Below are 12867 nucleotides of genomic sequence, written 5' to 3' on the forward strand. Positions count from 1 at the left end.
GTCCGACAAGCCCATCACTTTCGACCGGGCCGACCACCCCGACCATGTGCCAAGCCCGGGGAAATACCCGCTCGTCGTCGACCCCGTTGTCGGCGATGTCAGGCTCACCAAGGTCCTGATGGACGGGGGCAGCTGCCTCAACATCATCTACGCCGAGACCCTCAAGCTCCTGCGCGTCGATCCGTCCTCCGTCCGAGCAGGCGCTGCGCCCTTCCACGGGATCATCCCTGGGAAGCGCGTCCAGCCCCTCGGGCGACTCGACCTCCCAGTCTGCTTCGGGACACCCTCCAACTTCCGAAGGGAGACCCTGACGTTCGAAGTGGTCGGGTTCCGAGGAACCTACCACGCCGTGCTAGGGAGGCCATGCTACGTGAAGTTCATGGCCGTCCCCAACTACACCTACCTGAAGCTCAAGATGCCGGGCCCCAACGGGGTCATCACTGTCGGCCCCACGTACAAACACGCGTTCGAATGCGACGTGGAGTGCGTGGAGTACGCCGAGGCCCTCGCCGAGTCCGAGGCCCTCATCGCCGACCTGGAGAACCTCTCCAAGGAGGTCCCAGACGTGAAGCGCCATGCCGGCGACTTCGAGCCAGCGGAGACGGTCAAGGCCGTCCCCCTCGACCCCAGTGGCGACACCACCAAGCAGATCCGAATCGGCTCCGGGCTCGACCCCAAATAGGAAGCAGTGCTCGTCGACTTTCTCCGCGCGAACGCCGACGTCTTTGCGCGGAGTCCCTCGGACATGCCCGGCATACCGAGGGATGTCGCCGAGCACTCGCTGGATATTCGAGCCGGAGCCCGACCCGTCAGACAGCCTCTGCGCCGATTCGACGAGGAGAAGCGCAGAGCGATTGGCGAAGAGATCCACAAGCTAATGGCGGCAGGGTTCATCAAAGAGGTATTCCATCCCGAATGGCTTGCCAACCCTGTGCTTGTGAGGAAGAAAGGGGGGAAATGGCGGATGTGTGTAGACTACACTGGTCTCAACAAAGCATGTCCGAAGGTTCCCTACCCTCTGCCTCGCATCGACCAAATCGTGGATTCCACTGCTGGGTGCGAAACCATGTCCTTCCTCGATGCCTACTCAGGGTATCACCAGATCCGAATGAAAGAGTCCGACCAGCTCGCGACTTCTTTCATCACGCCGTTCGGCATGTACTGCTATGTCACCATGCCGTTCGGCTTGAGGAATGCAGGTGCGACGTACCAGCGGTGCATGAACCATGTGTTCGGCGAACACATCGGTCGCACGGTCGAGGCCTACGTCGATGACATCGTAGTCAAGACTCGGAAGGCTTCCGACCTCCTCTCCGACCTTGAAGTGACATTCCGGTGTCTCAAGGCGAAAGGAGTCAAGCTTAATCCTGAGAAGTGTGTCTTCGGGGTGCCCCGAGGCATGCTCCTAGGTTTCATCGTCTCCGAGCGAGGCATCGAGGCCAACCCGGAGAAGATCGCGGCCATCACCAGCATGGGACCCATCAAGGACTTAAAAGGGGTACAGAGGGTCATGGGATGCCTCGCGGCCCTGAGCCGCTTCATCTCACGCCTCGGCGAAAGAGGTCTGCCTCTGTACCGCCTCTTAAGGAAGGCCGAATGTTTCGCCTGGACCCCCGAGGCCGAGGAAGCCCTCGACAACCTGAAGGCGCTCCTTACGAAGGCGCCCGTCTTGGTGCCCCCGGCGGATGGAGAAACCCTCTTGGTCTACGTCGCCGCGACCACTCAGGTGGTTAGCGCCGCGATCGTGGTCGAGAGGCAAGAGGAAGGGCATGCATTGCCCGTTCAGAGGCCGGTCTACTTCGTCAGCGAAGTGCTGTCCGAGACCAAGATCCGCTACCCACAAGTTCAAAAGCTGCTGTATGCTGTGATCCTGACAAGGCGGAAGCTGCGACACTACTTCGAGTCTCACCCGGTAACTGTGGTGTCATCCTTCCCCCTGGGGGAGATCATCCAGTGCCGAGAAGCCTCGGGCAGGATCGCAAAGTGGGCGGTGGAAATCATGGGAGAAACGATCTCGTTCGCCCCTCGGAAGGCCATCAAGTCCCAGGTATTGGCGGATTTCGTGGCCGAATGGGTCGACACCCAGTTGCCAACGGCTCCGATCCAACCGGAGCTCTGGACCATGTTTTTCGACGGGTCGCTGATGAAGACAGGAGCCGGCGCGGGCCTGCTCTTCATCTCGCCCCTCGGGAAGCACTTGCGCTACGTGCTGCGCCTCCACTTCCCGGCGTCCAACAATGTGGCCGAGTACGAAGCTCTGGTCAACGGATTGTGAATCGCCATCGAGCTAGGGGTCAGACGCCTCGACGCCCGCGGTGATTCGCAGCTCGTCATCGACCAAGTCATGAAGAACTCCCACTGCCGCGACCCGAAGATGGAGGCCTACTGCGACGAGGTTCGGCGCCTGGAAGACAAGTTCTTCGGGCTCGAGCTCAACCACATCGCTCGGCGCTACAACGAAACCGCAGACGAGCTGGCAAAGATAGCCTCGGGGCGAACGACAGTCCCCCCGGACGTCTTCTCCCGGGACCTGCATCAACCCTCCGTCAAGCTCGACGACGCGCCCGAGCCCGAGGTACCCTCGGCTCGGCCCAAGGCGCCCTCGGCTCAGCCCGAGGTACCCTCGGCTCAGCCCGAGGTACCCTCGGCCCGGCCCGAGGTACCCTCGGCCCCCGAGGGCGGGGCATTGAACATCGAGGAAGGGCAGAGCGGGGCCACGCCAGACCAAGATTGGCAGGCCCCGTACCTGCAATATCTCCGTCGAGGAGAGCTACCCCTCGACCAAGTCGAGGCTCGGCGGGTAGCGCGACGCGCCAAGTCATTCGTCTTGCTGGGCGACAAAGAGGAGCTCTACCATCGCAGCCCCTCGGGCATCCTCCAGCGATGCATCTCCATCGCCGAAGGTCGGGAACTGCTGCAAGAAGTACACTCGGGGGCTTGCGGCCACCACGCAACACCCCGAGCCCTTGTTGGAAATGCTTTCCGGCAAGGCTTCTACTGGCCAACGGCGGTGGCTGACGCCACTAGAATTGTCCGCACCTGCGAAGGGTGCCAATTCTATGCGAAGCGGACACATCTGCCCACTCAGGCTCTGCAGACAATACCCATCACCTGGCCCTTCGCTGTTTGGGGTCTGGACCTCGTCGGCCCCTTGCAGAAGGCGCCCGGGGGCTACACGCACCTGCTGGTCGCCATCGACAAATTCTCCAAGTGGATCGAGGTCCGACCTCTGAACAGCATCAGGTCCGAACAGGCGGTGGCATTCTTCACCAACATCATCCATCGCTTCGGGGTCCCAAACTCCATCATCACCGACAATGGCACCCAGTTCACCGACAAAAAATTCTTGGATTTTTGCGAAGATCACCATATCCGGGTGGACTAGGCCGCCGTGGCTCATCCCATGTCGAATGGGCAAGTAGAGCGTGCCAACGGCATGATTCTACAAGGGCTCAAGCCTCGGATCTACAACGACCTCAACAAGTTCGGCAGGCGATGGATGAAGGAACTCCCCTCGGTGGTCTGGAGCCTAAGGACGACGCCGAGTCGTGCCACGGGCTTCACGCCGTTTTTTCCTGGTCTACGGGGCTGAAGCTATCTTGCCCACTGACCTGGAATCCGGCTCCCCGAGGACGAGGGCCTACACCGACCAAAGCAACCAAGCTAGCCGAGAAGATTCGCTGGACCAGCTGGAGGAGGCTCGGGACAGGGCCTTACTACACTCGGCGCGGTACCAGCAATCCCTGCGACGCTACCACGCTCGAGGGGTCCGGTCCCGAGAACTCCAGGTGGGCGACCTGGTGCTTCGGCTGCGACAAGATGCCCGAGGGAGGCATAAGCTCACGCCCCCCTGGGAAGGGCCATTCGTCATCGCCAAAGTTCTGAAGCCCGGAACGTACAAGCTGGCCAACAATCAAGGCGAGATCTACGGCAACGCTTGGAACATCAAACAGCTACGTCGCTTCTACCCTTAAGATGTTTTCAAGTTGTCCATATACCTCGCACCTACGTAAAGTTTAGTTGTCAAGGAAGGGTCGGCCTAGCCCCGGCAAAGCCCGACCCTCCCTCGGGGGCTAAAAGGGGGGGAGACCCCCTCTGCGTCGAATTTTTTCTCGAAAAAGGATCTCTTTTTAGCAGGGTTTCTTCCGTGCCTCTCGACTACTTCGGAAAGCGGATCCTGGAAACGACAAGGTACATGTAAGCAGCCAAGGCTGACCGAGCCGAGGGACTCCTACGCCTCCGGGATACGGATACCTCACTCGTCCCTTTCTGCGATAAGTAACTTGCGCTCGGGTAAAGCGACTCCGTGGACCGAACGAGTCATCACGTTCAGAAGCTCTCCTGCCGAAGCAGTCCTTCAAGCTTTCTCGACTAAGTCGGGGACAGGGCCTCATGGACGGGTGAAAAGTCCAGATGCTCGAAGCAGGAGGAAAAAAGACGCAGCTTCGCAAGCGCGACGAGGGCGTGTTCTTCTGGCCTCGGCGGCCGCAGAAAGCGCACGCTACAAGATGATCTGATCCTGCAGGCTCGGGTCTTCACGCCGAAGGGAGCCGTAGCACCCTCGGCATCGACGACGTCTACAGCAAAGCCCGACCCAGCCTCGGGCGGCGCCGAGGTCCAGGGGCTCCTCCAGGAATCCGGCCCGAGCAGGCGGCTCAACCGGTTACCCCTGAGGCCTCGGGCAACCGGCTTCCAAGGGCGCTAGCCCGATCCGAGGCCTCGACTGACCGACTTGGGCGTCGGCTCCGCTGACGGGCAACGCGGCTAGGCTCCGGCCAACCAGGTTCCCCATTCTCGAGTCAACTCCGCCTCTGTTCATGCTGATATCCCTACCCCCGGCCTTGATCCACCAAAGGGCGGCCGAGGGGTCTCTTCAACTAAGCTAGAGGAGCCTCACATAACAAGGCCGAACGGGCCGAGGGATTCCTACGCCTCCGGGATACGGATACCTCACCCGTCACCTTGACACAGGGGCAACTCATGCTTGGTAAAGCGGTTCAGATAATCAAACAGGCGAGACTTAGTGCTCGGAAATGAGGAAAAAACACGGCTCCGTGCCAAAATTACATACACGTTCAGGCCTCGACAGCCACAATGAACGAACACACTGGCATACGAGATGCCACTACCAACGGAACTCCGGTTCCCCCCTCCGCAGGTACGAACGACCCCACTCCATGGGGAAGGCCTGCGGAGCCACAGAAGACCGATGGCCGGCTCGCCGCCGCCCGTCCTGACTGCGGCAACAGTGGGTCGGCGCTGCTGCGATCTTGTTCCCGCCCCCGCCGACGCTCGAGGGGCGAGGACAAGCACGCCGGCGCGGTGGCCCGGGGCGCGGGCGGTGGCAGTGATCCCGGACGAGTGGGGGCGCCGGCCACTGCGCAAGGGCGCCGTCCCAGTGCAAAAGCAGGACCACCCCAGAACACGAACGCCGCCCTAACGGCGCGCGGAATCCTGGGTGGTCCTCCTATGCACACGATGCGGCGGCCACCCTCCGGCAGGAGGGGCCGCCGGAAGCCCGGCCGACGACTCCGACACGCTGGAGGTGACGACGCCCGCCGTCGTTCAGCCCCTCGTTATCGAAGTCCGCGCCGTCCGCAGGGCCAGCGAGCGCCTCCACCCCCAAACGCCGTGGGAAGGCGCGACCCGCGGACCCGCGCGAAAGGTAGAGCGCCGGCTCAGCATGGCTCCCGCCCCAGCGGGGATGATGAACATCCTTGAAGCTGAGGGTGGGACCAAGATCGCAGCCTGGCTTGCTCTTCCCCACCTAGAAACCGGCGGTCACCATCCTGGGTGATCGTCGGCATGGGGGTACGGCCGGGCCGGCTGATGAAAATCCTTGAAGCCGAACGATGGCTGAGAGGTACCAACTCCCATGGAGTTGCTTTCCTCCAACGAGGAGGCGGAAAGGCGGCGGATACCCCCCATCCGGGGGCTTGGAAGACGGGAAGACCCGACGCTTAAGGGAGGAAGAAGACATGGTTGCCTTACGGAAGGAGCCTCCCTCCTTTTAAAGGCAACTCCCCCTACGTGCGCCCCCAGGCGCCGCGGGCCGAGTCTTCTCCAACACGCTCCAAGGCCCTCCCCTGCGACTCGGGGGCTGGGTCCCGCATGTCATGCAAGCCGGCTCAGGGCAGAAGAAGCCAAACCGCCGCGCATGGTGCGCACGACCGTCCAGCGGTTACAGGCGACCCCCCATTTTCGCCCAGACCAACGGGCAGAAGGGGCGGGCAGCCATGCAGGCGGCATGCAACCGCGCCAGATGGACGCGCTTCTCCGACTTCTGACACGCCAGCTTGGAACCCAGGCCCACGCGTCGAGCAACCGGCACGCCAGTTGCTGCATGCAAGCAACCGCACCGCCACTTGTGCCACCATCACGCCTCTTCGGTTGCGAAGCCTATGCCACGACTCGAGGCGACCCAACAGCGCCAGACTGGCGCGTCGGTCAAAGCGACCGAAAGTGGGCCGGCAGTAATAGCGGTGGTAGGCGGGCGGGCGCAGCGGTCACGTCGTCAGCCAGGCTCACGTCCCATCCTGAGACAGCAAGAGAGCCTCCTCTCACGGCGTGAAGACGGTGCACCCGTGACCCGTTCCTCGAACGGATCACCCGCGCGCAACGGCCGCCCCGCCAACCACTCGCCCCGTCGCATTAACTCCGCGGCGGGACACGCGGCGCCTCTGGAAGGAGGAGCGCGCGACGCTTCACCTTCGCCATAATAACCGCTTCAGAAAAGGTACGCCACGTCGTCCGATTTCGTATCCTTTTCCGTTTTCCTCTTTCTCTATCTCTTGCAACAGGGACCGGGGAAGGGGGATACCCCGAAAGGGATCCTTCTCCGCGAAGGAACCGGGCTCCGAGCCCCCCATTACTGATCAGGGGTTCGAAGGCTGGCCCCCCAAGGGTTCAACAACCGCCTCAGATCGCGTGGGCCCGACACCCACTACTGGTCAGGGGTTCGAAGGCCAACCCCCCGAAGGGCTCCATGGCCGCCTCAGGCTACTCGGGCTCCGCGCCCATTACTGATCAGAGGTTCGAAGGCTGGCCCCCGAAGGGTTCACAGTCGCCTCAGACACCGAGCGAGGGATGACCGGGGGTACGTTCGATACATAACCGAGGCTCGGGCTGCGCTCCCGAGGTACCCTAGGACATTTCCGAGACCAGCGGGAACGATCTTGTAACGGAATCCCATCGGAGAGAGGCATCGAGCCCTCGGACCCCGTCGCCAGGGGACCGGGTCCGGCAAATCACCCGCAGGTACTTTTGGGCGTGCCTCTGGGCCCCTAGCCGACCCCCAACGAACGGGGCACGGACGCCCACTCGGATTACCCGCTTGCAGCTCACCGGAGACACCATGTTCGGTGCCCATCGAGGGTAACATGGCGCACTCCCCCCCTCCTCCTTGCGGAAAGGCGACGTAGGGGCGTATGTAAAAAGCCGAGTCTGTCCCTGATCGTCCTCTCGCCCTGTGCAGAGGCTCGGGGGCTGCTCTCGCAAAAACCGGCTCCGGCCAAATCGTTGACAGCGTCAACATACCAGCCCGAGAGCTTGGGCCCCGACCGTGCACCCGGGCTACGACCAGTTCGCATGAGGGAACGACCAGACCAGCCGAAGCGTAAAGCGAAGCATTAAGACCTCGAAGGAGTGTAACCACTCCTCCGAGGCCTCGGGGGCTACACCCGGCGGGTGCGCTCGCGCGCACCCACCGGAACGAAATGCAACCGAGAAAGGCTGGTCCCCTTGCAAAAAAGTGCGACGAAAGCCTCCAAGCGAGTGCTAACACTCCCTTCGAGGCTCGGGGGCTACTGTCGGGTACCATAATTAGGGGTACCCTCAAGACGCCTAATTCTCAGCTGGTAACCCCCATCAGCATAAAGCTGCAAAGGCCTGATGGGCACGATTAAGTCAGGGATCAGTCCACACGAGTGACTCGATCACGCTTCACCCGAGCCTAGCCTCGGCCGAAGGCAGCCGACCTCGAGAGACTTCCGTCTCGCCCGAGGCCCCCTTTTTATGGCGGACACATCACCGGCTTGCCCAAGGTCTTGGCTTCGCTCAGAAGCAACCTTGACTAAATCACCACACCGACTGACCAAATTGCAGGGGCATTTAACGCAAAGGTGGCCTGACACCTCTATCCTGACACGCGCCCCCGGCAGAGCCGAGGTGACCGCCGTCACTCCACCGCTCCACTGGCCAGTCTGACAGAAGGACAGCGCCGCCTGCGCCACTCCGACTGCAGTGCCACTCGACAGAGTGAGTCCGACAGGCAATCAGGCCTTGCCAAGGGCGCCACGACGAACTCCGCTCCGCCCGACCCCAGGGCTCGGACTCGGGCAAAGACCCGGAAGACGGCGAACTCCGCTCCGCCCGACCCCAGGGCTCGGACTCGGGCTAAGACCCGGAAGACGGCGAACTCCGCTCCGCCCGACCCCAGGGCTCGGACTCGGGCTAAGACCCGGAAGACGGCGAACTCCGCTCCGCCCGACCCCAGGGCTCGGACTCGGGCAAAGACCCGGAAGACGGCGAACTCCGCTCCGCCCGACCCCAGGGCTCGGACTCGGGCTAAGACCCGGAAGACGGCGAACTCCGCTCCGCCCGACCCCAGGGCTCGGACTCGGGCTAAGACCCGGAAGACGACGAACTCCGCTCCGCCCGACCCCAGGGCTCGGACTCCGCCCTGGCCTCGGCCGAACGACCTCCGCCTCGCCCGACCCCTTGGCTCGGGCTCGGCCACGGCAACTGAAGGCAAGACTCAACCTCGGCTTCGGAGGAAACCCCACGTCGCCCTGCCTAGAGCACAGACCGCCACGTCAACAGGAGACGTCATCATCATCCTACCCCGAATCGACTCGGGCCACGGAGAACAAGACCGGCGTCTCGTCCGGCCAGCTCCGCCAGAGGGGCAATGATGGCGCTCCACAAGCTCTATGACGACGGCGGCCCCCAGCTCTCTTACGAAAGCAGGACAACGTCAGCAGGGACTCGACCGCTCCAACAGCTGTCCCTCCATCAGGCTCCACCGCACCTCCGATAGCCACGACATCACGCCAGCAGGATGCCCAGATCTCTCCGGCTGCCACATCGGCATGTACCTAGGGCGCTAGCTCTCCCTCCGCTAGACACGTAGCACTCTGCTACATCCCCATTGTACACCTGGGTCCTCTCCTTACGACTATAAAAGGAAGGACCAGGGCCTTCTCAGAGAAGGTTGGCCGCGCGGGACCGAGGACGGGACAGGCGCTCTCTTGGGGCCGCTCGCTTCCCTCACCCGCGTGGACGCTTGTAACCCCCCTACTGCAAGCGCACCCGACCTGGGCGCGGGACGAACACGAAGGCCGCGGGACTTCCACCTCTCTCACGCTCGGCTCCGGCTGCCTCGCCTCTCCCCCCTCCGCGCTCGCCCACGCGCTCGACCCATCTGGGCTGGGGCACGCAGCACACTCACTCGTCGGCTTAGGGACCCCCCTGTCTCGAAACGCCGACACTAGTGCTTGTATCACTTGTTGCCACACTGCTACAGTTGAGAGGTGCTTTTCAGCTATGAAAATTGTGAAAACATATTTGCGGAATCATATTGGGGATTAGTGCATGAGTAATAGTCTCATCCGCTATGTGGAGAAACAAAAACATGTTACAAGTTACAAATGATATTGTAGCGGACCGCTTCAAGGTAATGGGAAATCACAAGTAATAGGAGGTAATTAATTGCTTTCCCCTTGTATCATACAATATTTTGTTAAAGTATATTTAGGAGTCGTAATAGATCATGATCCAAATGATTTTTCACAATTTGTTAGGGCCGTAAATTATTTTTAGTTCAAAAAATGAATAGGAATAGTGCATGATTTTAATCATACCGGATCCTTAAATTTTTTAGTTCGAGTCAATTGTCATCCTTAACTATATTTAAATATCGACACTGTGCACTTTTTTTATTTTGGTAAGAATAATTTCTACTAGTGTATTTATTTTACCATTGTATGGAGAGACTCAAATCATGTGTTTATTGCGTTGACTCGGGTCATTGACGTTCTAGCTTCGCCCCTCCCAGCCTCTGCCGATGCTGTGGCCTGTGGCCGAGTTTGCGGGTGACCGGCATGGTGGGTGGAGCAGCCGAGCTGCCGAGCTGGCCCTGGCCACGGATCGACGAACCGGGTGACCGGCATGTGATGGCACGCTGCCGCGTGCCAGCTTTGCCTTTGCAACAAAGCCGGCCGGCGCTGGCCCTGCATCAAAGCGGGCGTATTGGCACGGCTTTGTGTACGTATGCCAGCGAATGAATTGGCAACTAAAGCTATAATAAACTGTCTTTCGACGCTCGTTTTAAAGTTGCAAAAATGAGGTGAATGTCACACCCGGTTTTAAGGAACAAAGCCGGGTGCATCTCATACATGCGCCAAAAAAACAACATATACAATAACAGAGTGTATAAAGATAAATGTCATAAAACATCAGAGTATTTATTACATAGCGGAAGACTTAATATAAAATAAAAGAATAAACATAAAACGAACTAAGTATCGTCGGCGCCAATGTCAACTGAGAAACACCACCTATATCAGATCATACTGCTCGCCTTGTGGCTCCTCCTGAACCACCTGCTCTTCTCCTGTGGGGGGGTGTGAGACAACAAGAGTGAGCTCACATACGTTCATCGCTCAACAAGTTGTGGGGAATAATGTGCATGAACTCGCCAAAGGTGGGAGCTCATGTGAAGTGTAAGGCTTATCAAAGAGGATGGTTAGAGCTGAGCATTGCTTTTAAAATTGGTCAAAATTTTATTAGCAATTACTAAGTATAAGTAAATACCAGCCCAATTAAGTAGTAGAACAAAAGTAACAACCTCACCTGCGATGCAATGCATATGACAAATTGAGTTTAAGTTCCATAATTTACTCATGTGAGTGTCCGAGCCGCTCATGACCGTGAGCACGACTAGTATACCAGTTTTACACTCTGCAGAGGTTGCGCATCTTTACCCACAAGTCGTGTTACCCATTTGCCACGGAGTTGATCAGACTCCATACACCTCTACCGAGGAAGCGAGGCAGGGTACCACTACGAGGCCTTTACAAAGTTCCACTAGCTTCAGACTACCCGCTACAGTTTATAGGAAGCTCCACTGTAGAGTTCTTGCCTGACCGTCATCGCAGCAAAATCAACCCAAGGACCTCCCTACACTGACCACTCCCCTACTGCCCTTGCCCCTTTCGGGTAAGGTAGCCGTCCACTAGCTTTCCTAGTTAATCAGCCAAGGGCGTCCCATTAAACCCTTGTGGTAGCACTGTTTTCCCGGGTGGTTCTCCATGTTCCCATTAACATAATGATCTTATCATGAACATAAAATAATGAACAGATAATAGAAAGTGTAATCATGAGTCATAAATATCTTTATACCCAAATCCACATAAAGCAATAGCATGTACTACCCAAAAATTTAGTAGTAAAACCAGTGGTGAAACAAGGTATAAAGATAGTCAAATCTAGGGTAACCTATTGGGTCCCAGCAAAATTAACCTATGCAGATCATTATGATTAATAAGAACATGAATGGGTAAAAGAAGTGATCAAGGACACAACTTGCCTTCAACGAGCTCCTGCTCAGCAGTCTCTACCAGCTGAACCTCAGGATCCTCTGTAGCTTGCTCGTCTACTCGCATCAATACAATACATACATAGTATAGCAAAATTTAACATCACACCAAACATATAAATAAAATACACAATAATAATCTAGACACTGAAATAAGATCATAGGAACTGTAATCATTGAATTTGGAGTTATAGATTTTAAGTTATGAATTTTCCAAGGTTTTGTGTATTTAATACATGATTAAGTACTAGATAAATTTTAATGTGTCTTTCATGCCAAAAAGTGGCACTAATGGTTAGACAATAATATTATAGAAATCTAGGAACTGGAATGGACCAATTTGGAGTTCATATGAATTTTCTACAATTTAAACAAGTTTCTGCAATTAAATTTGTACTAAAAACCATTTTCTAAATGATTTTCCTGGTTTTATTAATTATCTGGACTGGGCACTATTTTCTGGAAAGTATAGGGGTTCTGGCGTAAATATTCCACAAACTCAGGGGAACACCCGAGTGGACGGCGGGTTGTTTTCAACATTTGGCGAGGTCTCTTTAACAAAAATGCACGACGAAGGGGTACGATTGATTTTCGGCCGTTGGGTTAGAAACCAACCGCCCAGATTGACTCACTACTCACGCGAACCGGTATTCTACAGGAGCCCTTGGATCTGCGATACACGACCAGGATTTTAAGTCGCGCGGATCGCACGGCATCCGCCCGATCACTGATCGACGGCCAGCGCGCGGCACCGGCCGAATCGTTACTGCATAACTAATCCTAGGCGTAGGATCACGATCCAAGGACCCAGGGTCGTCTTCTCCACCTCACCAGGCCTGTGACCGAGCAGGGCCCCCCGCACGGCGGCACGCTCGCCAGACGCGCGCGACCAGGCACACCAGGGCAGTATTCCCCCGAACAAACCATGCTACATGAAGGGGCGACAATGGCGAACATGCGGGTATGCTACTTACCGGCGTCGGAGGCGGAGACGTGCTTGCCCACGCATCGAAGCGGACCCGCGGCGATGATAAAGCTCTGACGAGCAATCGCCAACTCCCCGTGCACCAATCACGCACGACGAGGCTACGGCTAGATGCGGCGTGTACTTGCGATTCTCCAGGAGAATCTATCGGGCATGAGCGAAGGCGTGCGCGCGACTTCGATGGACAGACCTCTCCACTCTGACAAACGCAACGATGGCGTTAATCCACCCTCTGCAATCAGGGTGCGCAGGGCATGGCAGGAGAGGTCGCGGTTGCGGAGAAAGG

The sequence above is a fragment of the Zea mays genome, chromosome 5 (genome assembly GCF_902167145.1).
Source record: "Zea mays cultivar B73 chromosome 5, Zm-B73-REFERENCE-NAM-5.0, whole genome shotgun sequence".
NCBI classification, from domain to species: Eukaryota; Viridiplantae; Streptophyta; class Magnoliopsida; order Poales; family Poaceae; genus Zea; species Zea mays.